Below are 7,108 nucleotides of genomic sequence, written 5' to 3'. Positions count from 1 at the left end.
AACGTACAGCGCCTCCTCGAAACTGACGCACTGTAAATGTGGTCTGTTATTTTCCCTTGCAACGGCATGTCATGAAAGCTAATTCCATCTCCGAGATCCAATCCATGACCCCGATCGGATCCTCCTTTTCGATGAAAGTCGATGGCTTGCAAGTCATAAAATCCTTGTACTTGCATCCATTCCTCTCGACTTTGTCATCGTGGTTGTTTTGTCGAACTATTGGTGGGTTGACTTGACCAACAGTCCCACTGTAGTTCTCCTCCTCAGTCTGCCCTTCATTCAACTCGGGCCGTTCGATCTGAATAGTCGCTTCCTCTCGATTTTGTTGGAGCAAACATCTGGTTTCCTCCATTTGACGATCCAACATCGCCTGGATCATTGCTTGCACTCCGGCCATCGTTATTGGTTCAGCAGCGGCTACCACAACCGGTATTTGCTCAATCACTGGGTGCTGGTTTCGGTTCGCATTTGCATTCACGTTTCCGCTATGGGTTCTTGCCATCTTGATCTATACACCGAATAAGGTGAATCTAGACCTTTACTTAGGGTTGACGGTTAAATCATCCTTATCACTCCGAAACGTTTATATGCTAGTTCTAATATCGTAGTTAAACGCTTAGAATCCTAAACACATAAGGTTTCCAGATCCAGTCGGCAATAGACCATAGATCCGAATAAATAACAGCATATCAGGCACAAGCATTTAGCACATAGAAGCACTTTAGGCACAATCCCTAAAATAATCTAGTGCTCACATCTATTCGTTGCTTAGCATTCTAAGTGTAAGTCTAGAAATAAATCCATATTCCTAGTTCGCTTAAACTAATGCTCTGATACCAACTGTGACATCCCCAAAATCACAGCCAAAAAAGACCGATTTTGTTTATGCTTTATAAAAATCAGAGTACTTTATTTTATAAAAATGTTGCGGAATTTGTTCCCAGAAAAACATGGTAAATACGTTATTAAAACATTTTCGAAGAAACGTATTTATTTCATTTTAAAACGTTTGGGATGTCCTCGTTAATACAAAAATATAAGCATAAACAGAACTTACAATTATTTACACTAGTGATCTACATCTCTTTAAATCTCTCAGTGTAATGTCACTTCATATCAACACCTGTGATATAAATAAACTGAGTGGGTCAGGTTGGGAAACCTGGTGAGCACATAGGGTTTTCAACCCACAATAATATAATTATTATTTTTAAACATCAAACAATCAACCCAATTACCCATTCCCGTTATCCTCACATTACGTCCCTAAAACATCTAACACAAGGGACTTAGTTAAAGGACTATCATTGGGATGGAGTGTACCTGGTGAGCACACAGTTCACACAGTTCGAATGAACTCACAGTTCGAATAAACACACAGTTCAAATAAACACCTACAGGTTGCGAGCTTGCTAGTGTTCCACTGGACTGTCTAGAATAGTCCGTGGTCGTCATCTTTACTCCGCTAGATGACTAGATCATCAAGAACAGCTACAACGAGGCCTCTCATTATTTTATTTTGTCACATAGCAACTATTATATCTACCCATGTTTTACCCAACACATTTTGTAGATATAAAATACATATACAGTTTAAATCATTGAAAACATGTATAAAACGTTCATCCAGCATATATAGCAAGTATTCAGATAATATGCACACATAACACGTAATTTATATAAAATACTTCATATCTATGTGTAAGCTGAAAGTAACTATGCACTCACTTGATTAGGTGGTGACTCAGCAGTCGGACAGCGCTTCGATACTCTTAAAACGATATTCCTTTGATAAAACCTAGTACCAATACCACTAGGGTTTAGTCTAACGATAACTGCGACAAATTAATTAGTCTGACTATTATTATTATTATATAAGTGTTAATAACACTCAATATAACTCATAATAATAGCCCAAATAATTATTTTAAGGACCTAATAACATTCCTATAATTATTTGAAAGCTATATTAAAAATTGCGTAAGCGTAGCACATTTACAGTGAATTTTATCGAAAACCGGAACTTAATTGGAGCAGCGTTTCGAAACCGAAAAACTCTTTTTCTCGGGACTCCAGGAGCCTCGGGGCTTCCCTCGGAGGCTAGGGGGTTTTCCTAGGGTTTAGGGAGGTTTGGGGAGCTAGAGAGAGAAGTAGATTTTGGTGTGAAAAATGAAGGCAGCCTCGGCCTCCTTTTATAGCCGCGAGGTCTTCACTACGCGGGGCACAGATCCGAAGTACGCAGCGCGTACTTCCGATGCCGTACCGATGTGTCGATGATCTGCTAGGGCGACGTGGGCGAAGCTGGACCGAGGATGGCTAAGCGAACGCGACGCGTATGAGACCGAACGTTGGGCGTAGCGAGGGGCGATGTGGCGTTGATCAGAAGCGAGCCTTGTCATCAACATCGGACGGCTGTGGTGCTGCCACGTCAGCTACTTCGCACCAGGTCTCGCAATTTCACTTTCTAACTTTAAAAATTTGTAACTTTCACATACGAGCTCCGTTTTTGACGTTCTTTATATGTACGTAAACCTTGTAACATACTCTACAACTTGGTTAAGATTATTTATTCTAAATAATCTTTTGTTGAAAAGTCATATTCGACCCCTATTACCTCTAATTTGACTAGCCCGGATCTACGGGCGTTACACAATCCAAAGCAATACCAAGCTGAGTAAGACTCAAAGCTCGAGTACAAAGGCAGAGATAGCTGATATGAGCCGAGTACCTTACGCTTCCGTAGTAGGCTCTATCATGTACGCTATGACTTGTACTGGCCTTGATCTGGCCTTCGCTTTGAGCATGATCAGTAGATATCAAGGGAATGCTGGTAGACCTCATTGGATTGCACTTGAGAATATTCTTAAGTACCTACGAAGGACCAAGGAATGGTTCCTAGTCCTCGGTGGGAGTGATGACTTAAGGGTACAAGGGTATAGTAACGCTAGTTTTCAGACGGGTCGGGATAGTTACTGATCGCAGTCAGGCTGGGTTTTTACCCTAAATGGAGGAGCTGTGACTTAGAAAAGTTCTGAGTAGGAGATCGTAGCTGATTCAACATGAGAATCAGAGTACATTGTGGCGAGTGAAGCATCAAAGGAGGCTATATGGTTGAAGAACTTCATTGAGACCTTGGAGTTATGCCATCCATAAAGGAGCCGATGGAAATTTTCTGTGATAATGAAGGAGCGGTTGTCTTAACCAAGGAACCGAGAGATCATGGTAGATCTTGACATATCGACAGAAAATACCACTTTATCAAACATTGGGTAGAAGAGGGACTCCTCATTGTAAAGAGGGTATCGTCAGAAGAAAACCCGGTAGATCCCCTTACGAAGGGACTGACTAGGGTCAAACACTTGCAGCACGCTAAGAGCATTGGGTTGAAGGATGATATAAGTTTGGATTAGATAGATAAGAAATGTGTAATAGATATTTTGTACTTGACTCAAAATAAAGTTGTTTTATTATGAGTAAAGCTACTATCTTGTGTTGGTTATTTATCTGTTGTTTCTATTTTACATGTTTTGACTTCCTGAATAATAAGATTATTCGAACAGTCCACATTCGTTCATATTTTGGAAGTAGATGTGAATGAAGATTGTCATGAATTGTTTGTAGATTGTCTAAAAGGTTTTGGGCATAGCAAAGGTTTGCTGCAAACTCATGAGTGCTTATGAATATGATTCGAGCATTGGAATAAACCTGCGTTTGCTGGTATCACTTTGTGGTGTTTCACCTAAAGTGATCGCAAAGCGATAATATCATATACTCCTAAAACTTAGAGATATGGTTATTGTCTACAGATTGGTTATGCGTTGATGATGTGTAAACGCATTAGTAACTTGATGTTATAGAACACATTGTTGTGCATGCTTTAATTAGTAAACAATAGATGCATATGAGTCAAAGTTAATCTGTTCCTTTTATTCTATGAGAATAAAGGTGATATCTTGGCCACTTGATGATTTTGTTTGACTTATGTGTCGGGCCCAATCAGAATGGAGTTGATGTGTTCAACTAGATTCTATGCTGAACAAATCGGCGATCGAGAAACAAGTGCTGGAAAATAAGTATTGTAAGCATGATATCTAGAACAGAGGATTATACGATACCTTATATGAAGGACGAGTTACTGATCAGAGTTGATAGTGACATGTAAGAGCTACGATTTCTAATCGGATCCTGAAGTCATATGTGATATATAGTTACTAGACTTATCCAAGTGGGAGACTGTTGGATTAGTGTCTAAGTCCTTAAATATATTTGGTATGTACTTGACTCGGTCATGCATTGTCCTTTTGGGTTGCCTTCACCAGAGCAACTTGACAAGGTAATTTAAGGAGAGAGAGGATATTATGATTTATTAATATATTAAAAGGGAAATCATATTATTTAATTAATATTGGTCATAAATTAATTAGGAATTAATTTGGTGACTAAAAGAGATCGATTAAATAAAGGGGTATAAACTGTCAAATGTATGATATTTAAGTTTTGGGCTAAGGAAACCTAATGGACTAAGGGGGAACGAAATTATGATGAAGGATCATCATATTTTCGTCTAAGGGCCTTATTCCAGAAGGTTCCTTGGGCTGCTTGATGGCTAAGTTATCCATTAGGGTTTTGACTGAAACCCTAGCATCCAGCAGTATAAATAGGGACCCCTAGCTCCCAAATTCGACTACTGGCTTCCAAGGAAACCCTAGGTCCGAATTTAGCATCGTCCCACCTCTCTCATATAGTTTCCTTCTTGCTTGTGGTGTTTGTAAGCCATTAGAAGAGTTACAATTGTGACTCTAAGCTCCAAGAAAGAAGAATCAAGCTTCCATTGAAGAGGTAAACATCTAGATCCGATTCTATATGTTAGTTTTTTGATATATGTATGCTAGATTAGGGTTTATAAGTCTTGGATTTGTTTTGAGTAAGAAATCAAGATTAGAATTGTTCTATAAAAGTCTAGTCACTAGGGGTGTAAATGAGAAGAGTCGAGCCCGAATGTATCGAAGCTCGGATCGAGCTCGGTTATATTCATATGGGCTTGCACTCGAGCTTGACTCGTTTCAAGCCTAGTTTCAAAGCTCATGCTCGGATCGTGTAAAAAATAACATATTCGAGCTCAGCTTAGCTCAAGATTGTTTTTTTTTATGTGAGCCTAAATGAGCCTAAGCTTGAATCGAGCTCCTTTATGGTTTTTGAGCTTTTTTGATTGTTTACATTTAAGTGAACAATCCAATATCGGAACATACAGTCATACATTTAATATTTCCACTTGTTTAATGTCTATAAAATATAACCAAACATCAGAACACAAAGAGTAAAAGCTCAAATTACAAAAATAAATAAATAAATAAAATAAAATAAATTAAACTCCTAAACTAAAAAATGACTAGATATAAACAAATCTTCATTGGTGCAAATTCACTACTTGATACAAAACCCTAGATGAATAGATGGTGTGCATGTGAAGGTATTCTCTAAAATTGAATTGGAAAAAAAAAAGTGACATGGCTAATTAAAAGATATTAAAAAAGCTTAAATTTATTAGTAAATTGTAATATATAACGTAAAAAATAATTTTAGATTATAATATATATATATATATATACATATATATATAGAGAGAGAGAGAGAGGCTCATTTAGGCTCGCAAGCCTAATTGAACTTTGTAACAGAAGCTTGGGCTCGAGCTCGTTTAATAAATGAGCCTTATGCTGAGCTCGATCTCAGCTCAGGCTCGTTGAACTCGAGGTCGAGTCAAGTTTTTGATGAGTCGATCTTACGTAGCTCATGAGTAGCTTGGGTCACATACACCCCTAGTAGTCACATTGACTAATGATCCCTTAAGACCACAAAATTTCAATACATAGAACGAGAAAATTCCACTACATCTACTAAAAGGGTTGATGATGAGATCTAATTGTGAAGTGGATATGTTGTCAATGATTTGTTCATAATAATGATGACCAAAGTAAAACATGATATGCATGCTAAGAGCATTTCCATGAGCAATGCTGATAATTTTAGTTGTTAAGCCGATTACCCCAAAACATGTTAACAATAGATAAATTATTAAATGTTTTGGTGATTAAATAATGGGGAATTATTCATATTCAAAGAGTATGATACCATAAAACAATTAGTTCTTATTGTGTTTCATTTTGTATGTTACTTCCTGAATATTAATTTATTCGAAATGCAATTGGCAGTCATACTTCTGGGAGTATGTATTAATTTAAGAATGTCATGAATCGTTTGTAGATTGTCCATATAGATTGGACATTGCATATAGATTGTGCAATACTTGGGAGTGCTAGGAAAATAGGGATTTTGAGTATTGGTTAAACCCGCTCGTAGATATTAATTTATGGATTCAGTTACGAGTAATTATATATAAGTCATAGTTTGCAAGTCTGTTGTGCATTGGTTTTACATCAATGCAACTGTAACTTGATGTTATAAAATGTAATTCTATGTATGACATGATGAGTAAAATGTATGATTATATAGTTAAATATTATATTTTTCTTTTACCTTAATAGGAAAAGCGATATCTTCAGGCCCCTCGATGATTTGATGTCGACATCTGAAGTGTTTGTCCGATCTTAACTAAATTTATGTGTACAATTAGTAGTCTGAATTCATTCGTCATAAATCGTAAATAAAGAAACAAAATGTTGGACTATTGGAATGATTTGTATCCATGTCTCATATCCATACAATATCTCGTAGAATGAAGGAATAACTGATCACTTATCTTAGGGTCAACATCTGTTAATCAGAGTTCAAAAGTGGCTTTGGAAATTACTCTTTACTGATTATTCAAAGTTTATAGCTGCAATTGTAGTTGACAACTTATTCAAGTGGGAGACTGTTGGATTAAGTTGACTAATGTCTTAACTAAATTGGTATAATATTGGTGAATAAAAGTAAAGTCCTTTTGGGTTGCTCTCATAACTAAAAATAGCTAGGAATTACTATATGAGAGAGATTAAATGATTTATTAACATGTTATGTGATAATATATTAATTAGAAATAGTAATAATTAATTATGAATTAATTGGAGTTAATTTTAGGTTAATTAAAATTATTAAAATGTGCAACAAT

This window comes from Lactuca saligna, chromosome 7 (assembly GCF_052625555.1).
Source record: "Lactuca saligna cultivar CGN05327 chromosome 7, ASM5262555v1, whole genome shotgun sequence".
Lineage (NCBI taxonomy): Eukaryota > Viridiplantae > Streptophyta > Magnoliopsida > Asterales > Asteraceae > Lactuca > Lactuca saligna.
This window is presented reverse-complemented; position numbering follows the sequence as displayed.